This window comes from Kogia breviceps, chromosome 4 (genome assembly GCF_026419965.1).
Source record: "Kogia breviceps isolate mKogBre1 chromosome 4, mKogBre1 haplotype 1, whole genome shotgun sequence".
Classification (NCBI taxonomy): Eukaryota; Metazoa; Chordata; class Mammalia; order Artiodactyla; family Physeteridae; genus Kogia; species Kogia breviceps.
Window position 1 is genome coordinate 53,681,261 of NC_081313.1, and position 15,895 is coordinate 53,697,155.

At 41.5% G+C, this 15,895-nt stretch overlaps 1 protein-coding gene and 1 pseudogene across 1 annotated transcript in view; both read left to right on the top strand.

Annotated features, from left to right (window-relative positions):
• Positions 1-15,895, top strand: part of PIK3R1 (phosphoinositide-3-kinase regulatory subunit 1) — a 562,712-nt gene that overhangs the window by 3,851 nt on the left and 542,966 nt on the right. The gene's annotated exons all lie outside the window — the stretch shown is intronic.
• Positions 13,133-15,851, top strand: LOC131755674 (B-cell CLL/lymphoma 9 protein pseudogene; annotated as a pseudogene).

Consider the following 15,895-nt stretch of genomic DNA (forward strand, 5'->3'; position numbering starts at 1 on the left):
GGCATAGAGTTGCTTGTAGTAATCTCTCATGGTCCTTTGTATTTCTGCAGTGTCAGTTGTTACTTCTCCTTTTTCATTTCTTATTCTATTGATTTGAGTCTTCTCCCTTTTTTTTTTGATGAGTTTGGCTAATGGTTTATCAATTTTGTTTATCTTCTCAAAGAACCAGCTTTCAGTTTTACTGATCTTTGCTATTGTTTCCTTCATTTCTTTTTCATTTGTTTTTGATCTGATCTTTATGATTTCTTTCCTTCTGCTAACTTTGGAAGTGTTTTGTTCTTCTTTCTCTAATTGCTTTAGGTGCAAGGTTAGGTTGTTTATTTGAGATGTTTCTTGTTTCTTGAGGTATGATTGTATTGCTATAAACTTCCCTCTTAGAACTGCTTTTGCTGTATCCCATAGGTTTTGGGTCGTCATGTTTTCATTGTCATTTATTTCTAGGTATTTTTTGATTTCCTCTTTGATTTCTTCAGTGATCTCTTGGTTATTTAGTGGTTTATTGTTTAGCCTCCATGTGTTTGCATTTCTTACAGATTTTTTTTCCTGTAATTGATAACTAGTCTCATAGCGTTGTGGTGAGAAAAGATACTTGATACGATTTCAATTTTCTTAAATTTACCAAGGCTTGATTTGTGACCCAAGATATGATCTATCCTGGAGAATGCTCCATGAGCACTTGAGAAGAAAGGGTATTCTGTTGTTTTTGGATGGAATGTCCTCTAAATATCAATTAAGTCCATCTTGTGTAATGTATCATTTAAAGTGTATTTCCTTATTTATTTTCATTTTGGATGGTTTTTCCATTGGTGAAAATGGGGTGTTAAAGTCCCCTACTATGATTGTGTTACTGTTGATTTCCCCTTTTATGGCTGTTAGCATTTGCCTTATGCGTTGAAGTGCTCCTATGTTGGGTGCATAGATATTTACAATTGTTATATCTTCTTCTTGGATTGTTCCCTTGATCAATATGTAGTGTCCTTCTTTGTCTGTTGTAATAGTCTTTATTTTAAAGCCTATTTTGTTTGATATGAGAATTGCTACTCCAGCTTTCTTTTGCTTTCCATTTGCATGGAATATCTTTTTCCATCCCCTCAGTTTCACTCTGCATGTGTCCGTGGGTCTGAAGTGGGTCTCTTGTAGACAGCATATATACTGGTCTTGTTTTTGTATCCATTCAACCAGTCTATGTCTTTTGGTTGGAGCTCTTAATTCATTTACATTTAAGGTAATTATCAATATGTATATTCCTATTCCTATTTTATTAATTATTTTAAGTTTGTTATTGTATGCCTTTTCATTCTCTTGTGTTTCCTGCCTAGAGAAGTTCCTTTAGCATTTGTTGTAAAGCTGGTTTTGTGGTGCTGAATTCTCTTAGGTTTTGCTTGTCTGTAAAGATTTTAATTTCTCTGTCAAATCTGAATGAGATCCCTGCTGGGTAGAGTAATCTTGGTTGTAGGTTTTTCCCTTTCATCACTTTAAATATCTCCTGCCACACCCTTCTGGCTTGCAGAGTTTCTGCTGAAAGATCAGCTGTTAACCTTATGGGGATTCCCTTGTACGTTATTTGTTGGTTTTCCCTTGCTGCTTTTAATATTTTTTCTTTGTATTTAATTTTTGATAGTTTGATTAATATGTGTCTTGGCTTGCTTCTCCTTGAATTTACCCTGTATTGGACTCTGCACTTCCTGGACTTAATTGACTATATCCTTTCCCATGTTAGGGAAATTTTCAACTCTATTCACACAGTTTATCAGACCCTTTCTTTTTGTCTTCTTCTTTTGGAACCCCTATACTTCAAATGTTGGTGAGCTTAATGTTTTCCCAGAGGTCTCTGAGACTGTCTTCCATTCTTTTCATTCTTTTTTCTTTATTCTGCTCTATGGTAGTTATTTCCACTACTTTATCTTCCAGGTCACTTATCCTTTCTTCTGCCTCCATTATTTGACTGTTGATTTCTTCTAGAGAATTTTAAATTTCATTTATTGTGTTCTTCATCATTGTTTGCTTGCTCTTTATTTCTTCTAGGTCCTTGTTAAATATTTCTTGTATTTTCTCCTTTCTATGTCCAAGATTTTGGGTCATCTTTACTATCATTACTCTGAATTCTTTTTCAGGTCGACTGCTTATTTCCACTTCATTTTTTTGGTCTAGTGGGTTTTTACTTTCATCTGCTGCATGTTTCTCTGTCTTCCCATTTTGCTTACTTACCCTGTTTGGGGTCTCCTTTTCGCAGCCTGCAGGTTTGTAGTTCCCATTGTGTTTGGTGTCTGCTCCCAGTGGGTAAGGTTGGTTCAGTGGCTTGTGTAGGTTTCCTGGCGGAGGGAACTAGTGCCTGTGTTCTGGTGGGTGAGGCTTGATCTTGTCTTTCTGGTGGGTAGGGCTACATTGATGGTGTGTTTTGGGGTGTCTGTGAACTTAGTATGATTTAAGCAGCCTCTCTGCTAATGGGTGGGGTTGTGTTCCTGTCTTACTAGTTATTTGGCATGAGGCATCCACTACTGGAGGTTGCTGGCCGTTGGGTGGAATTGGGTCTTAGGGTTGAGATGGCACTGTCTGGGAGAGCTCTCACCAGTTGATATTACATGGGGCTGGGAGGTTTCTGGTGGCAGTCTCCTGAGCTCAGCTCTCCCACCTCAGAGGCTCAGGCCTGACACCAAGCTGGAGCACCAATACCCTGTCAGCCACCTGGGTCATAAGAAAAGGTAGGAAAAAAAGAAAGAAAAAAAATTAAAAATTAAATATATATAATAAAATATTTTTTTAAGTTATTAAAATTTAAAAATTTAAAAGTAATAAAAAAAGAAGAGAGCAACAAAACTAATAAAGAAATTCACCAATGATAACAAGTGTTAAAAACTATACTAAAATAAACATAAAAATCAGAAACAAGTCAGTTGCAGACAGCAAACCCCAAGTCTACAGTTGCTCCCAAAATCCACCACCTCAACTTTGGGTTGATGCATTGTCTGTTCAGGTATTCCACAGATGCAGGGTACATCAAGTTGATTGTGGAGATTTAATCCACTGCTCCTGAGGCTACTGGGAGAGATTTCCCTTTCTCTTCTTTGTTCTTACAGCTCCTGGGGTTTAGCTTTGGATTTGGACCTGCCTCTGTATGTACGTTGCCCTCAGGCTTCTGTTCCCACCCAGACAGGATGAGGTTAAAGCAGTGGCTGATTAGGGGGCTCTGGCTCACTCAGGCCAGGAGGAGGGAGGTGTACAGTAGTTATAATTTGAATGCAGGGTGAGCCTGCAGAGGCAGAGGCTGGTGTGACATTGCACCAGCCTGAGGTGCACCGTGTGTTCCCCCCGGGGAAGTTGTCCCTGGATCATGGGACCCTGGCAGTGGCGGGCTGCACAGGCTCCCAGGAGGGGAGGTGTGGATAGTGACCTGCACTTGCACACAGGCTTCTTGGTGGCTGCAGCTGCAGCCTTAGCATTTCATGCCTGTCTCTGGGGTCCGTGCTGATAGCCGTGGCTCGTGCCTGTCTCTGGAGCTCGTTTAGGCGGTGCTCTGCATCCCCTCTCCTCATGAACCCTGAAACAATTGTCTCCTGCCTCTTAGGCAGTTCCAGAATTTTTCCTGGACTCCCTCCTGGCCAGCTGTGGTGCAGTAGCCCACTTCAGGTTGTGTTCACGCAACCAACCCCAGTCCTCTCCCTGGGATCTGACCTCTAAAACCCGAGCCTCAGCTCCCAGCCCCCACCCGTCCCAGCGGGTGAGCAGACCGGTGCTGCTCAGGCTGGTGAGTGCTGTTCATCACCGATCCTCTGTGCAAGAATCTCTCTGCTTTGCCCTCTGCACCCCTGTTGCTGTGCTCTCCTCTGTGGCTCCAAAGCTTCCCCCACCGCCCACCCTCCATCTCTGCCAGTGAAAGGGCTTCCTAGTGTGTGGAAACCTTTCCTCCTTCACAGCTCTTTCCCACTGGTGCAGGTCCCATCCTTATTCTTTTGTCTCTGTTTTTTCTTTTTTCTTTTGCCCTACCCTGGTATGTGGGGAGTTTCTTGCCTTTTGGGAAGTCTGAGGTCTTCTGGCAGCGTTCAGTAGGTGCTCTGTAGGAGTTGTTCCACATGTAGATGTATTTTTGATGTATTTGTGGGGAGGAAGGTAATCTCCACATCTTACTCCTCCACCATCTTGAAGGTCCACCCCTAAAATAAATGTTTCAGTTCTGCTTACAAAGGTATAATTTAGCAAATTACTGTAAGTCATAATTAGTTTGAGGGAAAGGTTTACTTATACCTGGTCACACAGAAATCCACAGATAAGTGAGGACAGGTAGAACTTGAAGTATTTTCAACATAAACTTCAGCTCCAGAGATGCTCTCATTGTCAGGTGAGCTTTGGCCAGGAAATTCTAACAAAACAAAACCTGCTGCCTTAGGGCAAGACCCCAGGCCCCGGCCCAACCCCCGTGGTTTTAAGAACCTTTAGCAACATCATTTTTAATGGCTGCTGAGGATTCCAGACATTGAGATAACACATTTGGTTGGAGGCTGATCTTTCAAGAACATCTTTAGGAATTTTCGTTTCCCCTTAATACCTTTGTCAGAATTGGAAAAAGAAGAAAGGAGAGAGATTAAAATTCAAATCAGTTTCTCTCCTTTTTAAAGTGGTGAAAAGTTTGGTGCGGGAGAATCATAAGACAACAGGATTGTCCTTTCCAGCTGGCTCAGAGCTGAAGTGAGGCAACTGAGCATAAGTCTGACGTGGCAACAGACTATCATGATCCCCACATCAGTGGCCAACCTGTTCTGGCTGGGGCCTTGCCTCAGCCACGAGGCTGCATGGTGACAATTCAGGAGCTGACAGCATCTGCTTGTACTGCAGAGTCACCACATGCATGCCCCATCTTGATTAATTGGCTTGTTTCATTTTAGACATTCTCCTGTCACAGAACATTCCATGATTGTACAAGCGATAATGAGTTACCCCAGGGATAACCTCTTCAGAACCAATAAATCTGTAACTCTTTGAATACTGAATACATCAGCCCTTCTCTAAAGTTACACAGCAAGGCATTAATACCATCTAATATTGTAACATTTGTGCCAGGGTGGGTCTGAAACATTATATGTTAGCAATTAACCCTTTTGTTTATGGCATTAATGAATGAGATTAGAATTGGATTTAAGGATTTGTTAAATGGCAAAGTCCAGTGACCTTAATTACTCTAATCTTATCTGACCTAAATGAATGAAATGCATTTCCACGTAAAATGGTAGGCATTGTTACCTTATGATGTGTACACTGCTGGTCTGATCTCTAATGTTAAAAACAAAACCGGAATGAGAGATAATGCAACATAGACTAATTTATGCATAAATCTCCAAAAACAATTAAAGGTATCTCAAGCCTGGACCACGTAACATCTCCTAACAATTCTTTCCTAATTTTTACATAAAAATTGCTTTCTTGCCCTGATATAAAAGTTTTACCTATCCATGGTGAAAACTACAGATAATTAAAAAATACTTACAAAGAGAAAATAAAAACCACCTATGATTTGACCACACAGATATAACTATATCTGTTTGTTGTTGTTTCTTTCCATAGAGATATTTTAATTTACAAATTGACTATACATATATATCTGTATATATATACATACACATATAATCCAACATATACATACATATGGGCATGCATAAGATATTAGTATAGTGTTATTTTGGCTTATATTCTTCCAGGGGATTTTCTTCTATGCATAAATACATGGAAATATATATTTATTTTCCTAATATTTGGGAATGGCATCATGTTATACATATTACTTAATAGCATTCTCTATTTCATCATAAACAGTATGCCCTGGGATGGTATTGTCTCTCTTTTTCCCTTCAGGCCACAGGGACTTAATTGCTTTTTTTCCTCTTGAGAGCAGCCATCACCTCACCAATTTCTTGAGGTGTCTCCCAAATACGTACTGCAGAAGACAATACAACATGCCCAGATTCTGCTTTCCTCACTGTCCATGAAGCCCACCACACAGACCATTGTTAAAGATTTCACTGCTAATTGAGTAGGAAAACGGATAATACGAAAATAGCCATCGTGGCACATTCTGTAAGATTTGACAGACCTTCCTGGTTCCCTGGCTAGAAGTGCCTGGGTGGCCTGAAAGGGTATTGTTGGTCATCTTTTAACTCTGGTAGAAAGTTTATCAAACTCCCCCTCACTTAGGCCTTTTCCTACCTTCAGCCTCTGAAATTCAGTGATTCTCAAGCTATCTGGAGGGGAGATGAAGTTGCCTTTTTGTTTTAAGTATTCTTTTTCTGTGGTAAAATACACATAACATAAAGTTTACCATTTTGCCATTTGTAAGCGTGCAGTTCAGGGGCATTAAGCACATTCATGTTGTTGTGCAAACACCAGTGCCCATCTCTAAAACTCTTTTCATTTTCCCAAACTGAAACTCTATACCCATCGAACAATAACTCCCCATTCCGATTGCTCTCCAGCCCCTGGCAACCACTCTTCTACTTTTTGACTCTATCAATTTGACTATTCCAGGTACCTCATGTAAGTGAAATCATACAGTATTTGTCCTTTGCTGTCTGGCTTATTTCACTTACAATGTCTTCAAGGTTTGTTCGTGTTGTAGAATATGTCATGATTTCCTTCCCTTTTAGGGCTGAAAAATATTCTATTGTATAGATATACCACATTTAAAAAATCTATTCATCCTATAAATACTTGAGTTGCTTTCACCTTTTGGCTATTGTGAATAAGACTGCTATGAATATGGTGTACATATATCTGTTTGTGTCTTTGCTTTCAGTTCTTTTGAGTGTATATCCTGAAGTGAAATTGCTAGATCAAAGGGTAATTCTATTTTTAATCTTCTGAGGAACTGCCATATTGTTTGCTACAGAGGCTGTACCATTTTATATTTCCATTAGTGATGGACAAGCGTTTCAATTTCTCCCTCTCCAAGACTTGTTATTTTCTGGAGCTTATTGTTGTTGTTTAAAATAGCCATTCTAATGGGTATAATGATCTTATTGTGGTTTTGATTTGCATTTCCCTAATGATTAGTGATTTTGAGTATCTTTTCATGTGCTTATTGGCCATTTGTAAATCTTATTTGGTGAAATGTCTTTTCAAATTGTATGTTCATTTTTTAATTGAGTTGTTTGGTTTTTTTGTTGTTGTTCTTTTTTGCTTTATTTTGTTGTTTAACTTCTCTTCCATTATAGATTGATACTTTAATAAAATACAGTGAAATTACCACCAGTGAATTACTGGATATCAAGATGAAGGATGTTAAGATGAAGTCCTAGTACATCTGTTTCTAGCCATAATGAAGTAAAAGGGATTGGTTCACTCTTCTACCTTAAACAATTAGGAAACCAGAATAATATATGAAACAATGGTTTTCAGATATTGAACAAAAGTCGCATTAGGCGTATGATCCCTTCAGAGAAAAGAAACAAACAAGGTGAGACCTGTCACCTCAGCTTACTGCTTGGAGGCAGCCCACAAGCACACTTGAGAGGATCAAACTGACCCCTGGTAACATAACTGCATGCCAGAACAAAGACCACAGCTACATAAAGGAATACAGCGAAATTCAGTACGCAGCAGTGAAAATTTACACAGCCTCAATCCAATTAAAAAAAACATTACCTGGTATGCAAAAAAGCAGGAAGTATGATCCTTATGAAGGGAAAAAAAATCAACTGTTAGAAGATGAATTATATAAAAATGAAACAAAAAAATGACATAAAAATATAAGACCCATTTAAAAAAATTATTAAATTTAATGGACATAAAAGAAATTTTTCTATCAAATTGCTATAAAGTTTCTACATGCTTACTCCCATGTTTTATACTTATTGTTCCATGAAATGGCCAGTAACAATCCACAGACCATCAGCTGGTCTGTAGACCACACTTGATGTAGCCCTGATTAGACCAATATTCTTTTTAACCTCAAGCCGACTGACTTAAATATGATTACAGAAAAAAACAAAAACAAAAACACATTTGAATGTACAGCCATACAAGAGAAGAACCTGTGTCCCAAAGTGAATTACATGTTTCTAGGGATTCCAGTCTGAGCGGCTCCCACCTCAGGGTGTTCCCAGCACTATGCCGGACCCTGAGGGAAAACCTGAGGTGAAGACCCAAGTCCTCAGAGTGAAGCATGGCAGGGAAATTTATGAGAGGCTTAATTAGCACAGTCATTTTATATAAGTAGAGACACAAGGTTTTAAGTAAAACCCTTCAGAGCCTAATTATTTCCTCTGTTATCAGGGACTTCAGAGGAAACTGCACTAAATCATTCTGGAAATAGGTCCTCAGTTCACAAGATGCTGAGAACTAATTACTTAACGCATTGAATTGAGTACATGTTGTAACAGCAAAATATGAAGACTGGATTAGAAGAGCCACCACGAGCTCTTTACCAGCTACCTCTTGGAGGCAAATGTCCATGGACACATTGTTCCAGAGGAGAATGGAACATTGTCTTCTGGAAAGCTGCTAATTAAGAGCTGCTAATTAACAGCAGCTTTCCTTTACAGTCCTGAAGATGGTTGCTCAGCCTATCCAGGTTCAAAACTGTTTTGTGTGGTGAGGCTGGGAGAAAGGGAAAAAAAAAAGACAAAATAAATATGTATAAATTGGGGATATGCAAATGTCATTGTTGACATTCTATTTGTTACTTTCATTTTGGAACTCATTGCAACCCATCTATCAATGTCTTTTTCTATTCCTGTTGTTTCTCATCTATGAAAAGAATATAATGATAACAGTATCTTCCTTATAAGGTTCAAATGATTTAATATATGTAAACATATTGGCACATACTAAGTGCTCAGTAAATATTAACTGTCTATACCTGTATCTATATATAGATGTTTACTTATTTTTTCATTCATTCAAATCCACTGAAGAAATACATGGTATCTATCTGAGGGATCAACCGAAAAATTATACAATTGAGCTTTTAAAATTAAAAGCTCTGGTATAATTTTATAGAATGTAGCACTGTTAATTTCAATTTAGACCTTATCATTATTGTCTGTGGCAAAAGCACATCACCCCAAGGGCAAGGAGTTGAGTCCTTAGGTGTGGGCAGTAGAATCAATCTGCAAGGGCAGGTCGTCTGGCATCAACTTCATCACCTGCAAAGGTTCAACATCCCCATTGGTTTCCTCGCAGAACCATTAGTGCCCATTTCTTATGACTGTGTCATTTTGGTCTATTGGCGAAAAAAACAACTATGTGACAGAGCACTGACTGACACCTGCCGTGGCTGGGTATTGCCACTCGCACCCGGAGTGCTCAGAAGAATGATAGAGGTGATGTGTTAACTGTGCTCAGTCAAAAGTAAAAGATGGAGAATAGTGTTTTCAGTTTTCAGTTTCAAATCTACATCCCTCTATCCTGCTATACAAAATAGGATCTCATGGTGATCACGGTAAGGTCTTGGAGGACACTCTGCCAGACGTGTGAAGAGGTGCCCCTGACCTGGGCATTCTGAAATTCTTGATGAGCACCTTGCCTGGTTACAGACAGCTGTAGCAGCTGCCTGCTCCTGTTTCCAGGGAGGAAACAGTGCCCTGTGTGTTCCTGAGTTTCTTTACAGATTTCAGGGGGTGCTCCCTATATGAATGTGGAAACTTCTCATAAGATGACCAGTGGCCACTAGGGATGAGTGCTGTAATTACTTTTGGTGACAGTAAATAAAATTATTTTGTAATGGATCAGAGGTCTTGTCTATAGAGAAAGGACTCTTTCAGTTATCCTTATGCTTGGCTAAATTGGTTTTCTGAAATGAGAATGTAATATTCCTGAGAGAATGAGTATTCATATTGAACTATTTTCATTTAAAAATAATCATTTAAGGGGTAGAGGTGAGCTCTCATACTAAACTAGATGTAGCAAAAATTAGATAATAAGGAATTTATTTTTTTTGTTTTTCTGCTTCCCCGTTTTCCTCCTTGACATTCTACAGATTTCTGTTATTGGTCAATTTTTGTTGCTGTTGTTTCTGTGTCCTTTCTTGACACCCTCAGTCAGTCTCTTGGTTTCAAATATCATCATTGCTCTGTGAAAAACAACTGAATCTCTCTTTACAGTTATGGGACTTCTTATTATATGAGGTAATAAATCTCTATCATCCAAACCATCTTGGTTTGGTATTCTCTTACTTGCATCTGGAAGTATCTTGACTATTTTTCCTCTAAACAGTAATGCAAGAGTGAATCAGTCTAAAGCCAAGTCAAGATCTTGTTACTCCCGCATTCAGAAATCTTCAGTGGTTTCCCACTCCCTACCAAAGAAACCCTCCGAATTGATAATCTAGCATTTAAGACTTTCCTAAAATCTGTGCCAACTAACCTTTCCAAGCTTATTTATTATATGCTTTCTTTACCTGGTCCTTCCAGTGGTTAAAACACTCTAAGAGCTGAAGTGGGGAGACAGAAGAGGGGAGGCTGCCACACAGCTGAACAGTTGTCTGGGACCTAGACCCAAGCTCACTCCCCATTCCCTGCCATCACCCTGCCTCCAGGGACTAAATGTGGAACTAGCTGGTGTCAGCCCAATTTTCACCTAGAAAGTCACTTCAGTTTAGGTGGCAGAGATCATCTTGGAAAGTTCTTTTGTGTCCCAATGTAGATTAAAGAGCAAATTGAACTCCCGAAAGGTGGGGGTTGCCTTTGGGAACATGGCTTCTAGACCCCAGAGCTCCAGGATCAGCATGGCAGCATGGTGATCCGTGTGTATTGTGTGCCCTCAACATGCAAGGTTCTCCTCTGGCAACAGGAAGCAAACTCCGAGAATGCTGAAGCTGCAAGACCCACTTCCAGGGCACAGAAAAACAAAGAGGAACAAGGTATACCAGCAGCCAACATGAAGGAATGCACCCAGCAAGCAGCAAGCCACTGTCACTGACTCAGCAATTATTTCTGCTGTGGTCCAAGAAGAACTCAAGAGAGCCTGTTCCTGTCTGTGACTACAGGCTCAGTCATTCAACCAGTGCAGTCCAGTAACCCTAAAGGGAGGAATTCCACCACAAAAGAATCAAAGTCCAACAAACAATGATGAACAACACAATAAAGGAAATTAAAAATTCTCTAGAAGGAATCAATAGCAGAATAACTGAAGCAGAAGAACGGATAAGTGACCTGGAAGATAAAATAGTGGAAATAACTGCCACTGAGAAGAATAAAGAATGAAAACAATGGAGGACAGTCTCAGAGACCTCTGGGACAACAATAAATGCACCAACATTCAAATTATAGGAGTCCCAGAAGAAGAAGAGAAAAAGAAAGGGACTGAGAAAATATTTGAAGAGATTATAGTTGAAAACTTTCCTAATATGGGAAAGGAAATAGTCAATCAAGTCCAGGAAGCACAGAGTCCCATACAGGATAAATCCAAGGAGAAACATGCCAAGACAAATATTAATCAAACTATCAAAAATTAAATACAAAGAAAACATATTAAAAGCAGCAAGGGAAAAACAACAAATAACATACAAGGGAATACCCATAAGGTTAACAGCTGATCTTTCAGCAGAAACTCTACAAGCCAGAAGGGAGTGGCAGGACATACTTGAAGTGATGAAAGGGAAAAACCTACAACCAAGATTACACTACCCAGCAAGGATCTCATTCAGATTTGATGGAGAAATTAAAACCTTTACAGACAAGCAAAAGCTAAGAGAATTCAGCACCACCAAACCAGCTTTACAACAAATGCTAAAGGAACTTCTCTAGGCAGGAAACACAGGAGAAGGTAAAGATCTACAATAGCAAATCCAAAACAATTAAGAAAATAGTAATGGGAACATACATATTGATAATTACCTTACATGTAAATGAATTAAATGCTCCAAGGAAAAGACATAGACTGGCTGAATGAATACAAAAACAAGACCCGTATATATGCTGTCTACAAGAGACCTACTTCAGACCTAGGAACACATACAGACTGAAAGTGAGGGGATGGAAAAAGATATTCCATGCAAATGGAAACCAAAAGAAAGCTGGAGTAGCAATTCTCATATCAGACAACATAGACTTTAAAACAAAGACTATTATAAGAGACAAAGAAGGACACTACATAATGATCAAGGGATCAATCCAAGAACAAGATATAACATCTGTAAATATTTATGCACCCAACATAGGAGCACCTCAATGCATAAGGTAAATGCTAACAGCCATAAAAGGGGAAATCAACAGTAACACCATCATAGGGGACTTTAACACCCCATTTTCACCAATGGAAAAACCATCCAAAATGAAAATAAATAAGGAAATACACTTTAAATGATACATTACACAAGATGGACTTAATTGATGTTTAGAGGACATTCCATCCAAAAACAACAGAATACGCTTTCTTCTCAAGTGCTCATGGAACATTCTCCAGGATAGATCATATCTTGGGTCACAAATCAAGCCTTGGTAAATTTAAGAAAATTGAAATCGTATCAAGTATCTTTTCATTGCAGCTCTTTTTACAATACCCAGGACATGGAACCAACCTAAGTGTCCATCGACAGATGAATGGATAAAGAAGATGTGGCACATATATACAATGGAATATCGCTCAGCCATAAGAAGAAACAAAATTGAGTTCCTTGTAGTGAGGTGGATGGACCTAAAGTCTGTCATACAGAGTGAAGTAAGTCAGAAAGAGAAAAACAAATACCGTATGTTAACACATATATATGGAATCTAAAAAAACAAACAGAAAAATGGTTCTGAAGAACCTAGGGGCAGGACAAGAATAAAGACGAAGACATAGAGAATGGACTTGAGGACATGGGGAGGGGGAAGGGTAAGCTGGGACAAAGTGAGAGAGTGGCATGGACATATATACACTACCAAATGTAAAATAGATAGCTAGTGGGAAGTAGCTGCATAGCACAGGGAGATCAGCTCGGTGCTTTTGTCCACCTAGAGGGGTGGGATAGGGAGGGTGGGAGGGGAGATGTTAGAGGGACGAAATATGGGGATAGACGTATATGTATAGCTGATTCAATTTGTTATAGAGCAGAAACTAGCACACCACTGTGAAGCAATTGTACTCCAATAAAGATGTTTAAAAAAAAAAAAAAAAAAAACAAAGTCCAAGTCAAAGCAGGAGATGATGGCCTTCCCTTACAGTGATGACCCCATCTGGAATCCCCACCTGCCTTTCAAATTCTCCAGGCAGAGAAAACAAGGGGGCTGGCCAGTCAATCCTAGTCCCCCCTCTTTATGACTCCAAGAGTGGGAGCCATACACTGTAAGCACTCCTTCGGCCTGGTGGGAGCCTGGACCTGAAGAATGGGGCTGCACATGGTGCCAAGGGAGCAAGGTATTCCCTGTCTCCCCCCGCCTCACTGCTTTGGTCAGAGCTGCTGGGACTGAAGAATGGAATTCTGCTGACCACTGAAGTCCCAGGATCCCCAGTGCACAACCCACTGATGACCCCATCATGTTACATGACCCACCGCTCTTCCAGACCTTTCCACAGCCAGACTATTATCCAAAGCCCACACCTGCTCCGAAGACATTAGACCAAATGGTATGTATGTTTTCAAGCTGCAGATTCTGCACTAAGGGTCAAGTTGAAACTGCTGCCCCTTTTCACATCCATGACATCCCTAGCAGCAAGACAGAGAGAAGCCAACCTCTGTGAACAGGCGGATATGTGCCTTTGGAATGACCTGAAACCTCTCCCAGTTCCAGCCAACCAGGGTTGGAATTCTTCCCTGAATACCAGACTGCAGCCAACTCTGTGCGTTCTGGCACCAGCACCCACACCTGCTGCTCACATATGTCCCCTGCGATAAGCCTGGGGAAGAAAACAAACTGATTCCTTCTGCAGGCGGCCCTGCCAGCTCGACTGCACTGCGCCGACACGTACCGCGCCAGGCCTGATGCCCCCAAACCAAGCAGTTACCTCTGTCTCCTACAGGGACAATGGCTCTGGCAGATCCCAATGTACTCCTTGCCTACCCCCCTCCACTAGTGTCCAGTGGGGAACCCCCCCCCAACCCTGGGAGAAACCCCAGATAGACTACATCATGCTCAGCTTCAGCATCGGGAGCGCTGACAAACTCTCAAATCTAGCACGAGCTTTCCCCTGATGAAAAGACATTCATAGCCACACAGGGATGCAGAATGCTGGAGTGTTAAATGAACCCCCAAAGCAACCAGAAGGGATGATACAGGCCAGAGTGGCTTAGTAACAAAGCTTAGGTAAGGGACCTGGGTCCCAGACAGCTGTGGAGGCTCCACTTGTCCTTCCAGGATACAGAGATGTGCCCTTTCGTCCAGATGAAGTGATTCCACCTTCCATGAACTCCCAGTCTGGGCCCCTAAGACCCAACCACCCAGATCATATGACTCCTGAGCAGATCGTTTGGCTGAAATTATAGCAGGAGATTTTAATAAACAGAAGAAGAGGTATCGGGGAAAAGTGGCTGTACCCTAGTGCTCCCTCCAGGTTACAGAGGTTTATCTGCACGGACCTTAGAATTTCTCCAAGGGCCTCTCCCTAGATACCAGATGACCCCTAGTAAAGGCTGGGCACCTGGGCAAGCATAACCATCTTCTGATAGTATGACTACACCATGTTCTGTGCTCTTAGGGACACGGCCCTCGACTCCAACATACCAGGGATCAGATATGCCTTCCTGGATTTGCAGGAATGATTATCTCTGAAACGGAAGGGCAAATGTCACCAACCCTTCATCCAGACCACGTCTTTCTGGAGTCAGTTGGCCAGACAACATGTCAAAAATTCCAAATAATTGAAACTTCTTTCCTGGCCAGGGGGTCTTTTTTTTGTGTGTGTGTGTGGTACGCGGGCCTCTCACTGTTGTGGCCTCTCCCATTGCGGAGCACAGGCTCCGGACGCACAGGCTCAGTGGCCACGGCTCACGGGCCCAGCTGCTCCGCGGCATGTGGGATCCTCCCAGACCGGGGCACGAACCTGTGTCCCCTGCATCGGCAGGCGGACTCTCAACCACTGTGCCACCAGGGAAGACCTAGGGGGTCTTTTTGATTGATGGGATTGCTTCCAAAATCCCCAAAGATTGTCTGCAGAGATGTTTCAACAGCAGCTTGCAGAGAAATTTCAAGGTGGTCTCCCCGGGATAAGCAGAACAGGAATAAGGTCCAACATGGAGATGACTAGCCTGATCCCAGGCTCTCAGTGCACATTCCCATTTTCCTGTAGTCCTGCCAGGATAACTTTCCAAAAACAATTCCCCACCAATGAGCCCTGGTTGGGAATTTGAGTTTGGGATGGTCCTTAACGTCATGAAAGGAAATGTCCTTTTAAATGTCAACAAGGGATCCAACTTTCAGATGATACCTCAGAAGATGAGAGGCTCAGTGTGCCCTGGGGAGATGATGACTTGCACTCAGGTGGCTCCGAGATGCTGCCTGCTGACCAGAAGATGGCTCCCCTGCCACCTGGTGAGCGCCTTCAGCAGGAGTATGTCCTGGGCTTTAGGCCATACTTTCCGTGTCTCGAGGTCCAGGAAGCAACGGTGGTTTGCAGATTCTCAGAGGAACAATCGGACTCACCAGAAGGACTAATGGCCAGCTCTGTCATAGCCACCAATACATCTCAACCCTTCTAGAAACCCCATTCGCCTCAACACAGCTCCTCCAGTTTGAAATGGCCTGGGTCAAAAGCCCTTGAATAAATCTGTGGTAGCATCCCTGTGCATTCTCCTGGTCTGAACCCTCTGCAACCTCCCACCATGTACTGTCCAGTCACCAATGCTAGGCTAACCCTCAGGAAACCTCAAGTGCCTCCAGATTCCATTGTACATGGTAGGCCTGATGGCAGGCCCAGACGCTGCTGCCTTCATTAAACAGCCTTCTTAGGGTTTGCTGCTGCCCTGTGGATGATCTGCTTCTGTGAATATCCA